This window comes from Rhinatrema bivittatum, chromosome 5 (assembly GCF_901001135.1).
Source record: "Rhinatrema bivittatum chromosome 5, aRhiBiv1.1, whole genome shotgun sequence".
NCBI classification, from domain to species: domain Eukaryota; kingdom Metazoa; phylum Chordata; class Amphibia; order Gymnophiona; family Rhinatrematidae; genus Rhinatrema; species Rhinatrema bivittatum.
In genome coordinates, this window is record NC_042619.1 from 206,500,942 (window position 1) to 206,521,967 (window position 21,026).

Consider the following 21,026-nt stretch of genomic DNA (forward strand, 5'->3'; position numbering starts at 1 on the left):
AATATTAAAATAATTTCCTGCAACTTAAGGGAGGTAAAAAAGAATCCACAGAAATAATCACGCAATTAAAAGGAGCATTATGGAACATGCTGTGTTTAAGAGATGGACAGTTCTTTTATTAAGGCAGCTACACCAGCTCCATTCCAACAAAGAGGTGACCAAAGGACAGGGGTCAAAGTATTTACAACAGTCAGTAAAGATTTACAGACCAAGGAGATGTCCTCACTCAGCATCAGAGATTCTACATAGTGTTCCAACAGTTAAGGATGCAACGAAGAGCACAATTAGGAAAAGGTTTCTTTCCATCACAGGCTCTGAATTGTGGAACTGAGCACCAAGGGAGTTACGGATGGAGTCAAATTATTTACTTTTCAGGAAAAAGGTGAAATCATGGCTCGGAAAGGTATCAGGGCCACCGAGCATGGAGTTCCCCCGCTTCTTTCCTGGACGTCCATGGCTCCGGGCGTCCATTACAGGCCTGTGCCGGAGCGCATGGAAAAGTAGTGGGGCCGACGAGCATGGAGGTTCCCGCGTCTTTCCAGGACGTCCATGGCTCCGGACCATCCGAGACATATTGTGGCCTGGGGAAAGGAGCGTCCATGACTGCGTCTCGTACCTGTTGAAATTTATAGGATGCCGATGATGTTCTTCCTATTGCTCTAATATGAAAAGCATCAGTTCAAACCAGTATGTATATATAAAACTGACCCAGTTTGAACCGAATAGAAAAGGACAGTGTTACTCCGAGCAGCGATTTATATACCTCCGAGGCAGGATTACGATGCTGCACTTGACATCATGGTGAGGAAGCAATGAGAACTTAACTGTGATCAATGAAAAATTGGAAATGGATAAACTGGAAACTCTTATTTGCTATTATTTTTCACTAGGAAAAGGATCTAGGCATCATAGTGGATAAAACTTTAAAATCGACGGCTCAGTGTGCTGCAGCAGTCAAAAAAGCAAACAGAATGTTAGGAATTATTAGTAAGGGAATGGTTAATAAAACGGAAAATGTCATAACGCCTCTATATCACTCCATGGTGAGACCGCACCTTGAATACTGTGTACAATTCTGTCACCGCATCTCAAAAAAGATATAGTTGCGACGGAGAAGGTACAGAGAAGGGTAACCAAAACGATAAAGGGAATGGAACAACTCCCCTATGAGGAAAGGCTGAAGAGGTTAGGGCTGTTCATCTTGGAGAAGAGACAGCTGAGGGGGGGATATGATAGAGGTCTTTAAAATCATGAGAGGTCTTGAACAAGTAGATGTGACTCGGTTATTTACACTTTCGGATAATAGAAGGACTAGGGGGCACGCCATGAAGTTAGCAAGTAGCACATTTAAGACTAATCGGAGAAAATTCACTCAATGCACAATTAAGCTCTGGAATTTGTTGCCAGAGGATGTGGTTAGTGCAATTAGTGTAGCTCGGTTTAAAAAAGGTTTGGATAAGTTCTTGGAGGAGAAGTCCATTCACTGCTATTAATCAAGTTGACTTAGGGAATGCCTTCTGCTATTACTGGCATCAGTAGCATGGTATCTTCTTAGTGTTTGGGTAATTGCCAGGTTCTTGTGGCCTGGTTTGGCCTCTGTTGGAAACAGGATGCTGGGCTTGATGGACCCTTGGTCTGACCCAGCATGGCAATTTCTTATGTTCTTATGACATGTATGCCCTTTTGACAGAAGTTCAACGCATTCTCCAGCACACGCGGGATACTGTATGGATGTCCGATATAGTAAAATCAGTAGTGTTATGGACACTCTTTTTTGACCCCCCACACGCTTTTTAGGTGCCATTTTGATTTGTGTCTTATTTGCATACTATATCATGCGTCTACGAAACCGTGTTATGCGAGCGTTAAACGAGAGGGTACCTGAAACAGATGTACTTTTTTAGCACGTCAGTATTGTATCGGCCTGTATGTTAGGCTTGTAAGCAGTGATCTGCTATTTCTCTGTCCCATTGTAGGTAATTTAAAGTAATTTTATTTATTTCACTTTTTAAGTTTTGTTTTATTTTGTATGGTTTTTGAATTGCAATGTTTATTTATTTTTTTTAATTGAGTTGTATTAGGTAGTGTTCAATTTGTTGTATACCTTACCAACCAGGGATTTCTTTGAATAAGGGGTTAATAAGAATGAATGAATAAATAAAGAAAGTACTAAAAAAGAAAACAATACATAAGTAAATGGGCCCATTTAGTATTAACACTGGATGCACTATTCATCATTACTACCTCAGTGGGTTAACATGGGTTAATTTATTTTATTAGATGTACTGTAACTCATACCTTTTTCCATTAGTAGCTCTACGTGAGTTACATTCAGGTACGGTAGGAATTTGCATTTCCCTGGAGGGCTTACAATGTGCACCTGTGCCTTAGGAGATACAATTAACTAACTTGCTGGTGGCTCACATTAAAGTGTGCCACTTGACCCACTCCCTAAATGTATGACTCCAAGCCTCCACCATAACCCCAGCCCCCACCAAACACAAATCAAACCTAGGCCCAATGACTCCATGCATCTCTCCCCTGGGAAGAACAACATGCCTCTGTGGCTCCCTCCAATCTCCCTCACCCACCCCAACTAATAAGCCTCTGGGGCACCCACCTTCCCAATCTCCACATGGACTTCATGTTGTAATGGGCAGCTGCAGAGGGGGTGTTATAGACACCTCCTCCTGGAGTGGCGTAGGGTGGCAAAGCTGGAAGCTAGGCGTGGGTGGTCCAGTGAGGCTGGAATGGAGGTCTGGAGCGAGGTACTGGGTGGTATGGAGCTCTGAAGCAGAGTGCAGGCAGGGGTAGATTGCAGGCAAATATCAGACTGAGGGATTTTTTTCAAAACTGGCCCACATGGTATCTGTGACTCACTCAAGTGCTTTCTGTGCAGTAGTTGCTTTAACACCTTCCAAAAGTGCATTGAGCTAATCATTGAGAAGTATATCACATGACCTAGAGCCTGACAGAACTGAAACAAATTCTCCAACATAAATTTCACCTTTTTCCTAAAAAACTAAGTAAAGCACATCCAAAACCAGGGGTGAGGAAACGGAGCTACAATCTCCTTCCATCCATGCAATCGGTTGGATCCCCCACAAGTTTGGTTACATCCGTCACATATCCTGGATTCCTAGTCTGGTGTTAAAATCACTTGCCAACCAATCAGCTTTTGAACAAGTTGCCAAGTAATGAGACAACTGCACTGCCAGCCAGAGGCTCAGACACGCACAACACAAAGACATTTGCTGTTGTGCTGATTCTGTGAGTGCCTTCCTGCCCAAGCATTGCCGCAGCCAGCTGCCCGTCTAAGAGCTCAATCCAGCTGCCTGAGACTGAAGCCTCACTAATACTGCACAGGCATCTCCTTCTGGTTCACCCTCTTCCTTATCTATGACAGTAACTTGCTTCCACTTCTCTCTGACTGTATGATACTGTCTGCTGCTTTTATGATTGCTTAATCTGCCTGGGGAGGGGTGTGGGTGGGGGGTGACCAGAAGTGATCCACATTGCCTGCCTTCTCCAGGGCTTAAGATAAAGGAAAATAAGCCCTGACCAAGACTATATGCATCAGTGCTGCAGTAGAGACTGGGGAGAACCTGGCCCACGATAGCACAGCTCCAGATGGAATTCTGCTTTCCCACGTGAAGCCAGTGCAGCCAGGGCTGGTGTGTAAGGGTATAAGGTATCCTAGGCAAACCTTACAGCCTTGCAACCCCAGCCCACCCTCCACACACAATTAAAAATTATGTATTTGTAATAAGATTTTACATGAAAAAGGCCATTCAGTCTTCTGAAATAAAAATCTCAGAACATGCATTTTCTATTTACATTCAGTGCTCTGGTGTCAATCATAAAAACCTGCAAAAAAGTAAAAGCAACACTTGGACTTGTATGATATTAGGCCTATTGTAACTTGTTGGATGTGGGCTTAGCCTTAAAGCCATGAGTAAACTAAATTACAATTACAATATTGTAAACTTCCCATATCAAACCAGCACTAACTGTCAGCACTCAAACAGTAAAAACCCTACTTATGAAAAAAGCAACACTGCAAATATTACACCAGGACCTAAAACATCAATATACCTCCTATTAGAAAAACAGAACCAACCAAACTGCTATAGATCTCTACACAGAAGCTGTATCCTAACTGAATAACTCACCTTTGTCTGGAACAGGCAGAATACAGACAGACCCTCACCAAATTCAGAATAAAGAGAACAAAATATAAAAAGAAACACACTGACAAAACTGTAACTGGAAACTGCAACAAGCAGTTGCATATGTAAAACAGAAACTTTACCATGCTTCATAAAACATCAAACAATAAAACCAAGAAGTATAAATCATAATAATAAAACCATACTAAACAATGAACACATATTTCAAAACAGCTGATGAATGGCATATCCAATAATTGAAAACTATAGAGCCCAATATTCAAAAAACAACTTAGCCATATCAGGCTAAGTGGCACCGCTGAATATCTAGCTAAGGTCAGTGGGAACCACTTAGCTGTCTAAGGGGGTCATTTTCCAAGCCGCATTATGGGCTTTTCACATGTGAAAAGCACCATAACGCATGGTGCAATGGGATTTCTGGCCAAGTGGGCTGGCTTCGCAAATTGTGAAGCCATATCGCACAGTTTAACACAGGAAATAACTACACCTTTTTCATTTGCATTAAGCTGTGCGACATGGCTTTATTGCACTTTGCGATGTTTTCACACATAGTGTTTTTAATCTGTTTGGGAGAGAGAGAGAGAGAGAGAGACTAGCTATAAGGCCCTCAAAGTAGCTAGGTATTTATATCTCTATAGGAGGCCCACCTAGTTACTCGAGGTGAGGTTTAGGTATTAGTGTAGGGGTTGGGGGTCACTTTGACATTCAGAGTGAGACGTCGAATAGAACAGTACACTCTTGAGAAGATTTGATGTCCTTCGGAGTGAGGAAACTCACCCAAAGATGAGATTTGTACAATGTTCTCTCAACCTAGCTTGATGGATTCTCTACCTGGGTAACGATCTCTCTTTCACAGACATGCTCGCACACACACACACAAGCAGGCTTCCAATCTCTCTTTCACAGGCACACACACATACATGCACAAGCAGGCTTCCAATCTCTCTTTCACAGACATGCACGCACACACGCACAAGCAGGCTTCCAATCTCTCTTTCATTGGCATACACACACACACAGGCTCCCAATCTCTCTTTCTCTCTCTCACAGGCACACACACAAACAACCTCCCAAACTCTCTCATACAATTGTGCCTCTATTCATTGGTTTCCCTCCTGCTGGCCGCCGCACCAAATCCAAAATGGCATCATGGACACTCTGTCCTGCATGCCAGGTAGGGACCTGCTTTTTTTCCAACAGGCTGAGAATCACAGAGGCCCATTATTCAGGTGAGGAGGGGTAACAAAGAGACCCAAACTTGAGTCTGAGAAGTAGGGGGAGAAACCAGTTAATGCCGGAAACATGAGAAGCAAAAGGCATTGGTGTTATCATGGTGGCGCTGCTTTTAACACAGTCCTGGTAATTCATATCATTACAATTATTGAGGACCAATATACTGCCAGTATGAGAACCAGTGGATAACTCAAGCTACCATGCTGGTTTTAGTGCTGGTTAGTACACAGACCTCAAAATGTTTCTTTATGAATGTCTCCCTTTCTTGTGAGCGCATATAATTTCCTCTCGATTCATTTTTATTTAAAGAGAGTCAGAGATTTGAATAGCGGCTTTTGTTCATTTGCAATGCTCGGTGCTGCAGTGCTATTTTGAAGAACAAAGAGGAAGCTAATGAGCTCGTTCCATTTGCTGTCATTTACTCCTTCCATTCACAGCACCTGCACTCAGCCACAAGTGACTGTTACTGTAATTACAAGAGCTCTGGTAAGAAAAAGCTTTCCCATTCCCTTGGTGTGCAGGGATTCAATATTCTCAGCTACTGATCTCCTTGTGAGTCTGTATGTGCAAAATGCTGAGCTCTAAATGAGAGAATAATTCCTGAGAGAAGAGGTCAGTCACCAAATTCCCATGTTAGAGATGCCAGGGGAGCGACTCCGCGTGTCAGGAAAGGGACGACGCAGTTTAGACATCCTGCAGGGAAGAAAAAAACGCGGTCGCCCTAAAAACGTGCGAGAAAGTGGTTTCGGTGAGCTTTCTGAAATTTGTGGGACATGCGAGCCGCATCATTTTAACATAAGATGCGATTCAATTTTACTCGTCAACGTCATCAATTTTCTAAGACTAGTGAGAATCATGCAAACCTCTGTGCTACATTCACACCTCAGAGAAAAGGTATCTATGGTCTAAGCTTACTTTATATTCAATTAAAAAGTGCTTGAGGATATGATGGGAGACAAACCAGAAATATTTGTCGAGTGCTAAAAATGCTGACCTGTGCTTCATGAAATTTGGAGGCATTTTAAAATAGAGTTGAATATCCCTCAAGCTTATCTGAATTTTTGTTTTCCACAAATATTCAGACAAATTGGTAGGAAATAATCTTTATACGTCCCAAGAACTAGGCAGGATGGATCATTGTATGCACTTGCTAATCTTAAGCCCATCTCTGGATAAACTTTTTCCAGTTGCATGCTGGCAAAATCCAGCTAGATCATTAGATTCCAGGATTTGTGTTTAGGAATCTAGTTTCCATATTTATGGATGAGGGGCCTCTTACTGGCCCGCCCATCACATCAAAATATTTAGCAAAATCTGTCCTTGGCGGTTCGCTTACTTAGAAATGGGACATGAAATTAATGAAATTCTCTGAATGCAAACAAAATGTTATTAGCATTATTAAAATCTAGCAGCTCCTTGGAGGCCCCTTAATATACTTTTGTACTTACTGGTGCAAAAACATTACGGTCAGCCTGACAGTCTCAGTCTAGAAATGTGCAGAATTCATTAGCTACTTAATGGAGTGGAAAGTCACTGAATTTAGAAGTTTTTGCAGTCACCACGCTTGCAACAGGCTACAGTAAGCTTATATTTGCACAGGATTTCTTCAAAGCATTTGGTACTCAACAGTACGCAAAATTTATTAATTTGTTTAAATATTTTCATTTTAATATGCTTTTGCTCTGTGTCATTATAAGACAGCATTTAAAAAAAAAAAATCAGCCTAGAAATTTATTCACCATAGGCTTTATTTTTTTAACCCCTAAAAGGAATGGGTCCTCAATACAGTCTCTCTTTTTATGTAAAAATAATGCGTATCCATTTTGGTTCTTAGTCAACGTATGGGACGCAGCGACATGGTTGCAATTACCCAGGATGTCTCTGTGAGCTCACTGGTTGTGGACAGGGTGGGGGAGGAGTCCTAGGGGGCTGTAGCTGAGCAAATCAGTCAAAACAATGGATGGGAGCAGGTTAAGGACGGAGTGAGCTCCACATATCCACTGCAATGTAATGGGTTTTCCACATGTAATTTAAAAAAGAAAAATGCATGCAATTGTTCGTTCAGGATGAAAAATAAGAAACTTTCAACCATAACCTTCTATTTTAAATTACTTTTATCCTAGTCTCTAAGAGGGAAATTGGGCTTATGCGATCATCATGTTGTGTTCGTGGACCCTCGGGCCGAGGAAGGGTTGGTGTAACCTGCAGGGAGGAGTCCTGCAGGTTCCCACCGTGGGCAGGTGGACCCAGGCGAAACAGAGGCCCAACTAGATTTCACTTATACCAGCCCTCGTTCCCCTCGAGTTGAGCCTTTAGGTGCCAGGGCCAGCAGATCTTAGATGGGGGCCTCTGCTGATGGCGGAGCGGTTCCCCGAGGTAGCTGGATTGAGGCAGACAGAGGTCAGGTGCACCTTGAGGCAGGCAGAGGTCAAACCAGGAATCCATCTGAAAGGAAAGGAGGGGCAGATAGGGCAGGAAGGCGAGGAGGAGATCTGGCTGGCAACAAGGAAGAAGATGAAGAACTGAATTCAAGGCCGCTGGATAGAAATATGCTCTGCTGAAGAGAAGGAGGACCTGTTGCTGAGGCGTGTTGCCATCTGTAGGGCCTCCCTTATATAGGGCTGTGTTGCTGATGTCATCACTAGGGGTTGCGGGGACTTTCCTGCAGCGGTCAATTAAATGGCAGCGAATGATTTCCACACACGTGCCTAGGGGAAGGCATGGTGCGTTCCGACGACGGTGTCCTACTGGCGGCATCCCGCCGCATGGCTGGCAGCGTTCACCACCCGGACTGAGGAGTTGAATGCGGAGGTCTGCGAGAGATTCTGGAATCTAATGCTTAACGTAATGTGAAAGCATCAACAACAAGAGAGTTATGGTTCTCAGCTGGTGTGCACAAGCAGATGCCAAAGTGGCAATTAACAGCTAGAAAATTTTGGTTAATTTGCTGCTTTATTAGTGCTGTTGGAAATGCCACATTTTGATCTCCTGCCTATTGGACTACCGTAGTTGACAGTTTCCTCAAGCCTTACTTATTGATACTGTGGTGCTGCCAATAGACTTCACACCTGCACCTCACATCCCTTGTAAACTCTCCAAACTCCTCAGAGTCACTGAACCTTCCAGAATTTAGTTCAAAAGGCCCCCCCCCCCCCATTGATCAAACAAATCCTCCATACTGTCTCCTATCTACAGACTATCTCAGTGCCCTGCCCTGAAGAAGACCAGGGCTAGCTCTCTGAGTCCAGAGCTGTGTAGAGAGCTAGGCCAGGGCCATGTGAAAACAACAGCCCTCTCTGAAGGTGCACATGAAGTCTTTGAAAGAGAGCTACCCACTTAACGACAGCTGACAAGTCAGGTCAGACCCAGGCTGACAGATACAGGGCCAAGAGCCCTGTGGCAGCTGGCAAGTCACATGGGGTTGGGTAGGCTGAAGCCATGGGGTGCTAAGAAGACCTAAAAGAGATTTTTTTGTGCGTGCACTTCTCAATAAAGAGTTTTGAGAGGCAAAAAACATTGCAAATAGATGCCTGATAGTTTTGTGTATTGGCCATACTCAAAGGTTGGTACTTCAAACACCCCTAAGGTTTCAATCAATTCAGTTTAACATCAGTACAAAGGAGAATATTTACAAATGATTTCTGAAAAGTAAATAACATCTCTCCTTTTTTTTATTTCTCTCAGAGATAATAAGAAAAACATTTTTTTCCTGGTCATTCATGTGGGGAGGGGTTTCTAGAATGCATATGTAGTTATGGTCCTTTCTCTTCTCCTCCCAAAGTCAGGGCAATTCCCTTATCTAAGGAGCATTCATTATGTGTTCTGTTAATAGCACATAGGAATGGTATTATTTTAAAATATATTGAAGTAATTCCTATTGTAGCTGGTTCAGGCTCTGTACATTTGGTTGCGACCGCGGGAGCATCTTTGGGTTGCCACTTATTGATTCTGCGACATCAGTCTCATCTGATTGGTGGAAAATCGGTGCCACTACCGTGGAGGCTTCGGTTGACCACAGAGAGTGGTACAGAGAAATCATCTTGGAAGAAACATCCCTCTTACCCTGGAGATTGGCGAAGGTTTAATGCCACTCAGGCATGCCTTCTGGGATAGGGACCTTACAGAGAGAGGTGGGAAACCTGGGGATGCATTTTCAACCAGCGCTCCAATTAGAATTCCCTTAATCTGGGTTGATTAGATTGGAAGAAGGGTGGCCTAACCCAACCTGCCAATTCTCATGGAGGCAATGATGCCGCAAATTTTGGAGGTGTGCATGAGAATAAATCTGAGTGGGATGGAACAGAACAGCAAGAAAAACAAGTTGTGTGAATATCTCACGATGGCTGCTTTCCTTCTCTGACCACAGGCAGCTTTTAACACGCCCTGGTTTCCTTCTCTGGCATGCGGAAATAAAGGCGAACCAAAAAAAATGAGAGAGTGATTTTCAGGACGTCTGCATTGGAACAAAGACCACACCTGCTTTTTAGCCACAAGCCTTCAATTTTTTAAATTTATTTTATAGTCTGCTTTTCAGCTCTGTGCATACTTTTGCTTTGAAGCTTTGCCACAGGTTTTTTTTTTGCAGGTAGATTTTTGCTGGAAAAGTACACCCCTGAATCCCAACCTAAAAATTATCCTGGGAATTTAAAGTCCACTCACAGTAAAGCAAAACTAAAGGCCTGATTTTCAAAAGCATTTAGATGCTTAAAACTGTGTTTTACACCTGAAAATGCACTTTACCCATGTAAGAGGGCTTTTGAAAATTGCTACATTATATGCCATTGAATTGTCCATAGGATTTACTCATGTAAGTGCACTTTAGACGAGTAAATTGCTTTTGAAAATGGCTATGATACTGGTAACATTTACTCGTGTAATTCCTTTGAAAATTCACCTGATCAGTGTTCCAGCAGCACGGAGTTAAGGTAGTTTTCAGACAGTTGATTAGTGTGGATAAAATGATATTCACCCTGGTAAATCACTTTCATAATTTTGTAAATTTAGTACCTTTTTTTGTACTAAATACATTGCTTGATTAGTGTGGTGGAGACATTTTCCCTTCATCAGGATAGAAAGGAACTTTGCAGCCGGCTATGACTACTAACCAATAAGGGTCTGCGCGTCCATTAGGCAAACTTTAGCGGTCGCTTAGGCTGCTGAGCCGTAGGGGGCACCGAAGAGCAGCTCTTGGTGTCGCAAGTGGGGCCTATCCCGCTCACGGCAAAGAGAAATAGAGAAGCACAGTGTCGCGCTCCCCCCCCCCCACCCCCACCTGTTTCAGTGCCGACTGTGTGCTTCTCTGTTTCTCTTTGCCGCGAGCGGGATAGGCCCCACTTGCGGCACTACGTGGCTGCTCTTCGGCGTCCCCTACAGCTCGGCGCCCTGAGAAGCACACAGTCGGCGCCGATACAGGTGGGGGGGGGGGGGGGGGTGCGGCGGCAGCGCAAGGGTCGCCTAGGGCGCCCAATACCCTTGCACCGGCCCTGTAACCAATGAGAGGGCGGATTTCAAAATTCTCAGTTTCAACCAATGGCAGAGCAGCTTTTAAACTCATCGATGATATCCCTGTATACTCTGACGTCCCTGAGATTTCAGCTAAACTGAGCTGGCCTATCTTCTTATGAGGAGAAAAAGAAGAAGGGATTTTAAGTATCAGCAGGGTGTTGAGGGCCCCGAAAAGCATGATCTGGAGGTCAGTGGGTCGCAGTGCTCTCTGTGGCACAAATTTACAATGAAAGGTTCAAAAGCTACTGGGGGAAAATCCTTCCAGGGGCAGACAGACACACGGCCATGGTGATTTTACAGGGTTGAAAACAGCAAAGGTGAAATATCTCAGGAAGGCTGCAGAACTGAAGTCTTGAATGTATTAGAAAATCTGCAAAAAAAAAAAAAAAGTTCTATTTGAAAACGTCAGTGGGAATGAAAAGGCTTTGGGATCTTCACCAAGCAAAAAGGTGTTGCGACCATCGCTGCCCGACGTCTCCACTACACCCACCTTACCTCTTTGGCGACTCCCTCTTTGCTTGTTGGAAGTTTGGCTGCCACGGCGTCATCGTGCTGTTCACCTCCAGCGTCCCCGGACCGGCTAGACGCCGCACTCCGCCATGTTTCCCAGCAGCCTAGGGGCACGCGCACAGCGCGGCCCCGACTCAAGTACCAGCAGTGGCGCGAACCTCAGGGGCGTCCCCCTGGGGTGACGTCATCTTCAACAGATATTTAAGGTCTCTGAAATCACTAACTAATCGAGTTATCAAGGAGTTGGAGTTGGATTACAAGGGAATGGTTTTCTTATGCTCCTAGCTACTCTGCCTCCTCGGACTTACCAGGGGTACCTGCTCCTCGGGGGCCTCGTTTTTCTTTTGCCTTTCAGGTCGCAGTCTGGAACCAGTACTCACTCCTCGAGGGCCCACGTTCTCAGACCTGCTTCTGAATACCAGTTCTGCCAGGAAGTCACCGCTGCCTACAACACCAGTGAATTACATCTCTCTCTCAGAGCATTCCCTGGAACCAGGTCCTCGCTGCTCCTCGAGGGCCTACTTCATTCCAGCTCCTGAGCTGCTTCTAAGAGACTATTGTGAGAGAGTTACCATCAAGGTTCTGTTCCTGAACTCTGCATACCCTGCCTACTCACTATATTCAGTTTCTCTACAGCTCAGTTATCCAGGATCGCTGTTCCAGTATCTGAGGGACTACAGCCCAGCCGGGCACCTCCAGCTCACTGCTGCCACCTCTGGTGGTTCCATATACTGTTTAATAAAAGAACTAGTGTGTGTCTGTCTCCATACTCTGAGCCTGACTGGTGGTCCCTCTCGGGATCTTCCCCCGGGGGTGTGGTCATCTGCCACCGGCCCAAGGATCCACCCACAACTACCTCAAACACCAACAAAAGGAGAGTAGTGAATACATTGTGGAGTGAAAGATATAAAGAGAACGCAGGCCCTCACACATTTCAGCAGAAGGGATGGTAGCATTTGGTAGGACGTTGGTCTAGAAGTTCAAAACTCTATCCTAGCCTCTGTACCAGACAGTAAACTTAATTATTAGAAGAGCAGAAACTTGGACATGCAAATACACAACATGCGTGGAACACCTTCGCTGCTTTTTACTTCAAATGCCAGGGCTTGTCCTGTTTTGCCAGCTGATTTTAAATCTAATGATCAAAATGATGAATTCTTGCAGGCCGGAGAATACGAGCCAGCCCCGTGGATGGCATTATAATGGTGATAGGTGTTTTATTAAGCGGCTGACTATAGTATTGTTATTGTATTTCACTGTGACACTTTCATACATGTTGTAATGGATGTGAGTGATAGCTTGCTATAAAGGTGTCAGATGTGCAGATGCATTCAACAAAAAAGTCCAGTCTTTTCTGTTTTCCATAGAGCTTTACCCTGCCTCTTGCTGTCTATCTGTCTGCCTCTGTCATTTCACATTTTACTTTCTATACAGTTAAAACACTGCTTTTTTTTTTTTTTTAACAATTCATAAGCAGCGAAACATTTTTTTTATCTAACTTTGTGCAAAACTTCAGAACAATTCCCGTGCAATCCACGTATGCAAGAATTAACTTCACAAAGTGTTTGCACAATCTAAAGTAACCTGCTCCTGACTGACAGGACCACCTGTGGGTGAAAGGTTAGGATGGGGCTGTGCAGGAGCATTATTGGCATTTAAAATGTCTTCATGCAATCTGCAGAACCGTTACCCAAATTATGACAACAGCAGTTCTGAATTTGCCAGAAATGTGAGGTGAAGTACTAAAAGGGCACTGTTTCTAAACTGCTGATGTGGTTTGCTTGAATAGATAAACGGTGCAAAGAGAATGGAAAAAAAAAAAGAGTCCTAATATCACTGTCAAATTGGGTCCCTGTGCCACTCTGACAGCAAAGTGTCAAGCATTAACCTCTATGAGCTGAGGCCAACAGTTCTTCCAAATCACGTAGCGATGGGGATTTTAGGAGGATAAGGAAGAAGCAAGACCTGCCCCGCAGCTGTAAATGCTGCACTGTATCCAGCCAGGAGAGACTTTCTCCAATAAGAATGTTTGTTCATTTTTAACGAATGCAAAAAAATGCAATGAATGAGGCCATTTTTGGTTCATTCTGAATGGAACAAACTGAAAAGGTCCTCCAATGTAAACACCCCAGCGTTTTCAGGTACTTTCATATTTATTGTATTAAAAAAATGGGCCTCCGGTGGCCAGGGTTGGGGGCCAAGTAAGTCCCATCTTGGCTCCCTCTTAACCCTTTCCCAGATCCAGCATCGAAACGAACAGGAGCAATGTCCAGTTGCTCCCGCCCAGGTACTGTCGCTTTAAAAATGAGGATGGCTTGGAGATGGTGCTAATGTGATGTCACTGGTGTGGCCGATGCCATTTTGATATAAGGCCATTCATTTCTAAGCCTCAGGGCCAGCCTACCCGGGGCTAGGTCTAGACTCTGCAGAGGCTCTTTTTCATGCTTTTTTTTTTTGTTCTGGGTTTTTTTTCTTGTTTCTTTGGCAAATGAACCAAATGAGAAAAAGACATTAAAGAAACTGAATAAAAACATCTCCCTTCCCCCTCCCCCCTCCGAAACATAAAAATGAACTAAACCAAAACTTTTTGGGGCTGCGTATCCCTATTTCCTAATCTTCCCCTCCTGCCTGTAGATCTTTATTTTCTCAATTGGGGGCTGGTCCTGAGGCCCCATCTCTGAGAGAGGATCAGCTGCTGCTGAACGTTAATGAGTTAACAAGAGACTGAGTCAGGCCCTTCCTCCCATACAGAAGGCAGGAGGTTACAAGGCAGGGGCGGCTCAAGGCAATCTGCTGCCCTAGGCAAGGGATGAGCTGGTGCCCACCCTCTCACCCCATCCCTTTTCCACACACACCCCCATACATACATACATACATACACACATATACACTCATTCACTTCTCTCCCTCTTCCATACACACGATACACACACACACCCTCTCATATATACACACACCCCTACCCCCACTCTCTCATATATACACCCCCCACCTTCTCATATATACATACACACACCCCACCACCCTCTCACACACACCCCACCCCACCATCCTCTCATACACACACACACCACCCACTCATACACACACCCTCACCCACACGTATCCCCTCACACACCCACACATACACACACCTTTATCCACCCACCCTCTCATATACCCACACACACATACACCCTTCCATATACATGCACACACACTCGCACTCTCATGCACACATTGTACCTTTTCTTGTTCTTCAGCAGCTGGTGTGGGATTCAGTTGGCTTCTGCTCTGCTTTCAGGCCCCACAGTGGCCTTGTAACAGGGACAGTTTTATAATGAGGCAGCTTTATTTATTTATATATTTCTTTGCCATCTCCTTTCTCTTTCTTTGGCTGCCGCTAGCTTGGATCAGCCCATGTTCTCTTTTTTTTCTTTTTTGATGATCTACTGCGGCTTCTTTTTCCTTTCTCCGTCACTGACGTCCTGAGCTCTGGAGGCGGCGGCACGCACATGCGGCCATTTCTTGTTAGTTGGTCACCACCAGCTCCAGCAGTGGCCTTTCTCCCCCCCCCCCCCCCCCCTTGGCTGCCTGAGCCCACGCTCTTCTTTTAATTTCTTGGCCGCCATTGACCTGAGCACTGGAGGTAGCCCGCTGCCTCCTTTTTTTTCCCCCGCTGCCTCCGGTCTGGGATCCAGCAGTGGGCCACGGTCTCTTCTCCTTTCATTTGGCTGCCACCGGCCTGGGCTCTGGAGGCGTCCCATGGTCTCTCTCCTCTTCTTTTGGATGCTGGCAGCTGGCGGTCTCTCTTCTTTGTCTCCACGCCGCCAGCACTGGAGGTTTTCCTGCCTGAGTGAAGGGTGAGGCGGCTGAGGCAGGAAGATTTCAAGGGGACGATTTTGTCGCCTCAGAATCTTGCCGGCCGAAACGGCTGCCTCACCCTGCCTCATTATAAAACCATCTCTGTTACAAGGCCACTGTGGGGCCTGAAAACAGAGCAGAAGCCGACTGAGTCCCACACCAGCTGCAGATGCCCTCCTCTCAGAAATCAGGCTCGTTACATTCTTAAAATGAAATGGAGCAGCTGCGGGGGCTGACCCATGAGATTACAGATGGGATATGCCAGGCAGTATTCAGTATATACTCTCCCCCTGCTCTTTCATTTCCTGTCACTGGTCCATATAATTTAAGGAAGGCAGCGAGCCGGTCCCCGCCATACAAAAGGTTGAGAAACGTTGCACTAGAAAGCACCCTAAAAAGATTTCTTTGAAATAAATTCCTCTTTATGGGCATTACTGGAGGGTCCTCCTTGGCCTTTTAAGAGACTCAAAAACAGGAAGGGACATATCAAGAAACTTTGATTGGCTGGGAAAAACTAAATATAAATCCCGATGTAGAGCCTGATACATTAAAGGATTTTTGTGTCTATGAGGAAAGTGTTTATAATAAGGGTCAGAAATTTAAAAGTGATTATTAACTCACTGTATGTATAATCCGTAGACTTGCATATTTCACCCTTTACATTTTGCAACCATCAATGATTCCTGCACGATTCTTTTCTAGATCAGTTTAGTTTTCTTGAAAGTAAAATTAATGTGAATACCTCTTTAGAATGCAGGAAACTGCAAAATGCAGAAAGAGGTTTTGAGTATTTGCATCGCTTACATGTGCTAATTACTAATGACATGCCTTGCATAACTTTTTTCTCTCTTGCATTTGCATTGTTACGCTTATCTGCTGCGGCTTAACGATCTGAAGCATGTTTAACGTTTTTGGTGTTTGATTGTGAATAATTGATTGGATGCCTTGTTTGATTGTCTAAATATGGAGATATTAGAGATCTAGTACTATTTTGCATATCATAATAATAGAAAATATCTTTGTGGCTCCTGCAGAGTATAAATCTGAAACGTTGACTTTGTTATCCTGTTTCATGAGGAAGGGTGTTACTGAGCTGATTGAACTGGGTTGAGGAGTAGAGGAAGGTGGATCAGAAAGCAGGAAGAGTGACAAGCTTGAGTACTACTGTAATTGCCCTCCTTGTCTATTGCAAATAGTTTCCAGAATTTTCATGGTGCGATTTGAGAAATGAAGCTTTCATTGTTCACACATCCGGGTGTGGATATTGCTCTGGCTGTTTATGGCTGAGATTCTGTTACTACACCTGTCACAGAGGGTACACACTTCTAGGGATCTGGGACTGGGATATGGTAAAGCACCCCTCCAGCAAATGCATGGATTCGGGGTGGGCTATGCCGTGCAATCCTAGAGAGATGCATGTCTGGCTGCCTCTAACATCATGAGAAACCTTAAAGCCTTGATTCACAGCGTCAATCTTTCTCATGCCGCAAAACTGATACTGAGGCTGGCACAGATATTTACTCATTTGCATAAGATTTTACATACCTATAGTGGTCTTACTGTTTGGGCACAGTAAGTGAAACTGAAAAGATCTTGAAACGAATCCCTAGCGGGCTGTTGAGAAAAGAAATTGTGTCTAAAGCTGAAAATGTGTTGATGCTGAACTCTCCTGCACATGTCTGAAAAGGATAGGCACGAATGATTCCCTTTGATAGTGTAGGAGCAGATTATTTCTCCATGCCACACAGGATCAGAGTACCATCAGTACTCTGGGGCACCATGGCCTGGCATCATCTATGACGGGGTCTTTGATGCAAGTTCTATTAACCACACAGACACTGGGGTTTTCAGGATATCCTCCATCAATATCCACTCGGTGTGTGCAAATTTACCTCATAAACATTCCTAGTGGGTATTCTAAAAACCTGAGAATTAGTGGGGGGGGGGGGGGTGTCACCTGGGCAGGATGGGAAACCCTGGCCTAGAAGGCCATCAGAAAAGCTCCAAACAGCACAGAATGCAGGAAAAGTCAAGAAAAATCCCAAAGATCCAGTTTAGATTCTACCTAGAAGAAGAATAGCAAGCTCTGGTCCTTGAATGCCACTAGCAGGCCTGGTTTTCAGGAAGCATGTCATTAATATTCATGAGATTTCTGCATACAATTGATCCAGTGATCAAGAGCTGGTTAATTTGCATAATCTCCCCCTCAAGTATGATGTACCAGGCAGGAAAAGATACTTAAATATTATATTGTGTTAACAACAAGCAGATTTTATATTTCCCGGTTAGTCCTTTCTTGCAGCAGACATGTTTCTCCTGTCCTTCATTATCATGTAGATTAAATCAATACTCAGAGTATTCTAATAAAATCTGGTGACAGCCCAGGGATTCTGTGGCTGTGTTATGTGTTGCCATGAGGAAGACATGAGTTTGATTCCTGCGCCAAGATTCTGCATCTCGGAGCAGCCAGGGTTGGGGATCCAAGTAATCTGCTAATTATTATCAGAGCCCCTTACAAGAGTCACACTAATACAGCACAGACAGCTGAAGAGCGGATCTCCATCAGAGCTACATGCAGGCATTACGCTGAAAAACAAAGCATGAAAACAGCATGGACAGCTGAAGAGCGGATCTTCATCAGAGCCCCCCATGCAGGCATCACACTGATACTGATTTTTTCTGCCTTTTCTGCCTTGTTTTTGCATTGACTACGATATGTTTTTGTTTATTGTAATTCCTCCTTTCAGTTCAATGTAAGCCGGCATGATGTGCCTTACGAATGTCGGCAAAGAAAAGCCTATAAATAAATAAATAAATACACGTAAAGCAGGAATACAGCACAGATATAGCCTGAAGAGCAGATCTTCATCAGACCCCCATGGTGTTACACTGATACATGTAAAACAGGAAATCAGCACGGATAGCTGCATATTTTTTCATCTAGGCTCTGCTCTTCTTGGTTAAAATGTGAATATTGACTGTTCTGCACCTTGATTTTATTATAAAAACAAATCTGAACATAGCAGCGCACACAATTTAAGAACAGTAAATACACACTTCAAATCAACATCTGAGACATTTGAATATCTGCACTGTCTTTGAGTGTCTAGAGTAGTTTGAATCTGTGATTATGCATGTAAATATTAGCCATATAACCAGATTTAAAAATAAGAGACAGATTTGAAGCAGGTGGCTGCTCACTATGCATGGACATTTGTAGCGAGGAGGGAGAGTATGTAAAGGATATGGTGGTAGCTTTCCAGCCCTCCTTTTCAGTTTTTTCTTGGGTGCTCATTTGCTGACCCCAGTTACACTTGCAGAAAAATTCCCCTTTAATTTTCTGGAACGTGTTATGGAGGTGGGGGTGCGCCACTTGAAATGAAAGCACAATCAATACTAGATGACTGGGAAAAACCAAATTCCCCAATTCTACATGATTTCAGGTTTTGTGCCACCCTGGAACGGAAGGAGAAGTGAGAGAACACCAATCATCTCTGGCTTTTATTGATAAGGATTCATTTAGTCCATTTCCTCTCTCTGTCTTGGATTTTCAGTCCCCTTCATCGAGTTGACCCAGAATGCTTACATTTATCGTTACCCATCCTTTAAGACTACCTGCCCACAAGAGTGTTCAGCTCATTCTTTTTTGACTTAGAATCAAATTGTATCTAGTTATATTTGGAGTAGCTTTTAATGTGCATGAAAGTTGTATACAAAATATATTCTATGTAATTTGTAGGTAAGGTTGTTACGTGGGTTGTTTTGCCCACAATTGTTTTGAATTCAATTTGTAACTAATGGCTGTATTTGGGGTCGTATAGAGAGGAAGATATGTTAGTTTCCTGCTCCCAGTTATTTGTATCTCCTGTTTTTTGTAATCGCTCCATCGCGACATCTCAGTTCAGTGTAAACCGGTGTGATCTGTATTTTTTTACAGGAACGTCAGTATAAAAAAGTTAAAAATAAATAAATAAATTTACCAATGTTAGAAAAATGAGATTTTTCACCCATGATCTCAGTCTTTAATCAATCAGAAATTTGTTTGAATTTGACATTCAGAGTGTCCCTTCTAGCTCCTAGAGTGGGGTGACCAGTGTCCTGAAATCATATCTCTTTTCTGAAACTCTGCCAGTTGACAAATGCATATTCACAATTAGGCCGTAAAAGCCATTGTAGTTGTGCTGAGCTCTAACTTTTATTTTTTCTTAATTTATTTATATTCTGCCCTTCTGACACTTCAAAGTGAATTACATTGAGTTACTGTAGGTATTTCCCTGTCCTCAGAGGGCTCACAATCTAAGGGCTAGATTTATCAAAAAATCACATGCGATAAGAAGAGGGGCAAGTTTTATGGTAATAGCCTATTTATTGCAATGTGCATTATCTTAGTGCTTCTCGGCTTACATAATTGCATTTTCACCACTGGGAGGGGAGAGAGAGAGAGAGGTAACATCAAGCTAGGTTGAGAGAACATTATACAAATCTCATCGTTGTGAGAGTTTCCTCACTCTGAAGGACCACAAATCTTCACAAAAGTGCACTGTTCTGTTCGTACAGCTCACTCTGCATGTAAAAGTGGCCCCAAACCACTACACTACTACATAAACCTCATCTTGAGTTACTACGTGGGCCTCCTATAGTAGCATAAATAGCTGCCTACTATGGTGCCACCCCCCCAAGGCGCGCTCTCTCTCTCTCCCCCCCCCCCCCCCCCACACATCTCAGGCCCTTCTCTAGCCTAAAAATGCCCAAAACGGAATCTGTGAAAATGGGCACATTGCACAGCTTAACACTAATGAAAAAGGTGTAGTTATTTTTTACATTAAAACTGCAATATCATGCGTTATGGCTTTGTGAAGCCAGCCCACATTTACAAAATTCCCGCCCCTGACTCCTCCCCTTTTAAACATTAGCATCACACCATGCATTATGGTGCTTTTTGCATGCAAAAACACCTTAACACAAGTTGGAAAATGACCCTATAAGCTTGTACCTGAGGCAATGGAGGGTGAAATGACTTGCCCAAGGTCACAAGGAGTTGCAGTGGGATTTGAACCTGGCTTCCTTAGCTTGTAGCCTGCTACTCTAGCCACTAAGCTACTGCTCCTGTCCCCCCCAATGCATGGACCCTCTCCAACAGAAGTCTAGGGCTTCCAAAGTTAGTGCTAATGTTGCGGCATTCCCCCCCCGCCATTGAAATGGTGAAACTTGTGTTGCCTGCCGGTCTTAGCCCACATTAATCTCCTAAATGGGATGATATTCCAACACTCCAATGCCACTTGGCATCGCTAAATGGTGGCCACCCTGCGATTCGTTTAGGCTGCGACAACCTAATCTTTCTAAAGGTTAGGTTAGGTTTGGGAGACTAAACTAATCCCTAGCTTTTTACAGTTGGTGGCGCAGACTGATATTTCCTTTTGTGACAAAAACGCGGTTTCTCTCTGTGTTGATTCTGAGTGTGGGGAGGGGTGGGACTGGGCTAATTTGTGGGGGAAAATGTTCTGTAGGAATTGTATCCTATTGCAATGTTATTCTGATGACTTCTCTGTTTAGCTGTTTAATTCCTCAATAAAGATATATGGAAAAAAAAATTGAGGTGAAAGAGGCTATTTTAGTTAAAAGATCTTCCTTCAAAAATTGGAAGAAGGATCCATCAGAAGAAAACAGGATAATGCATAAGCATTGGCAAGTTAAATGTAAGACACTGATAAGGCAGGCTAAGAGAGAATTTGAAAAGAAGTTGGC

The 21,026-nt window shown here is 43.8% G+C and overlaps 1 protein-coding gene across 4 annotated transcripts in view; it reads right to left on the bottom strand.

Moving 5' to 3' along the window:
• Positions 1 to 21,026, bottom strand: part of DMD (dystrophin) — a 3,148,630-nt gene that overhangs the window by 552,678 nt on the left and 2,574,926 nt on the right. The gene's annotated exons all lie outside the window — the stretch shown is intronic.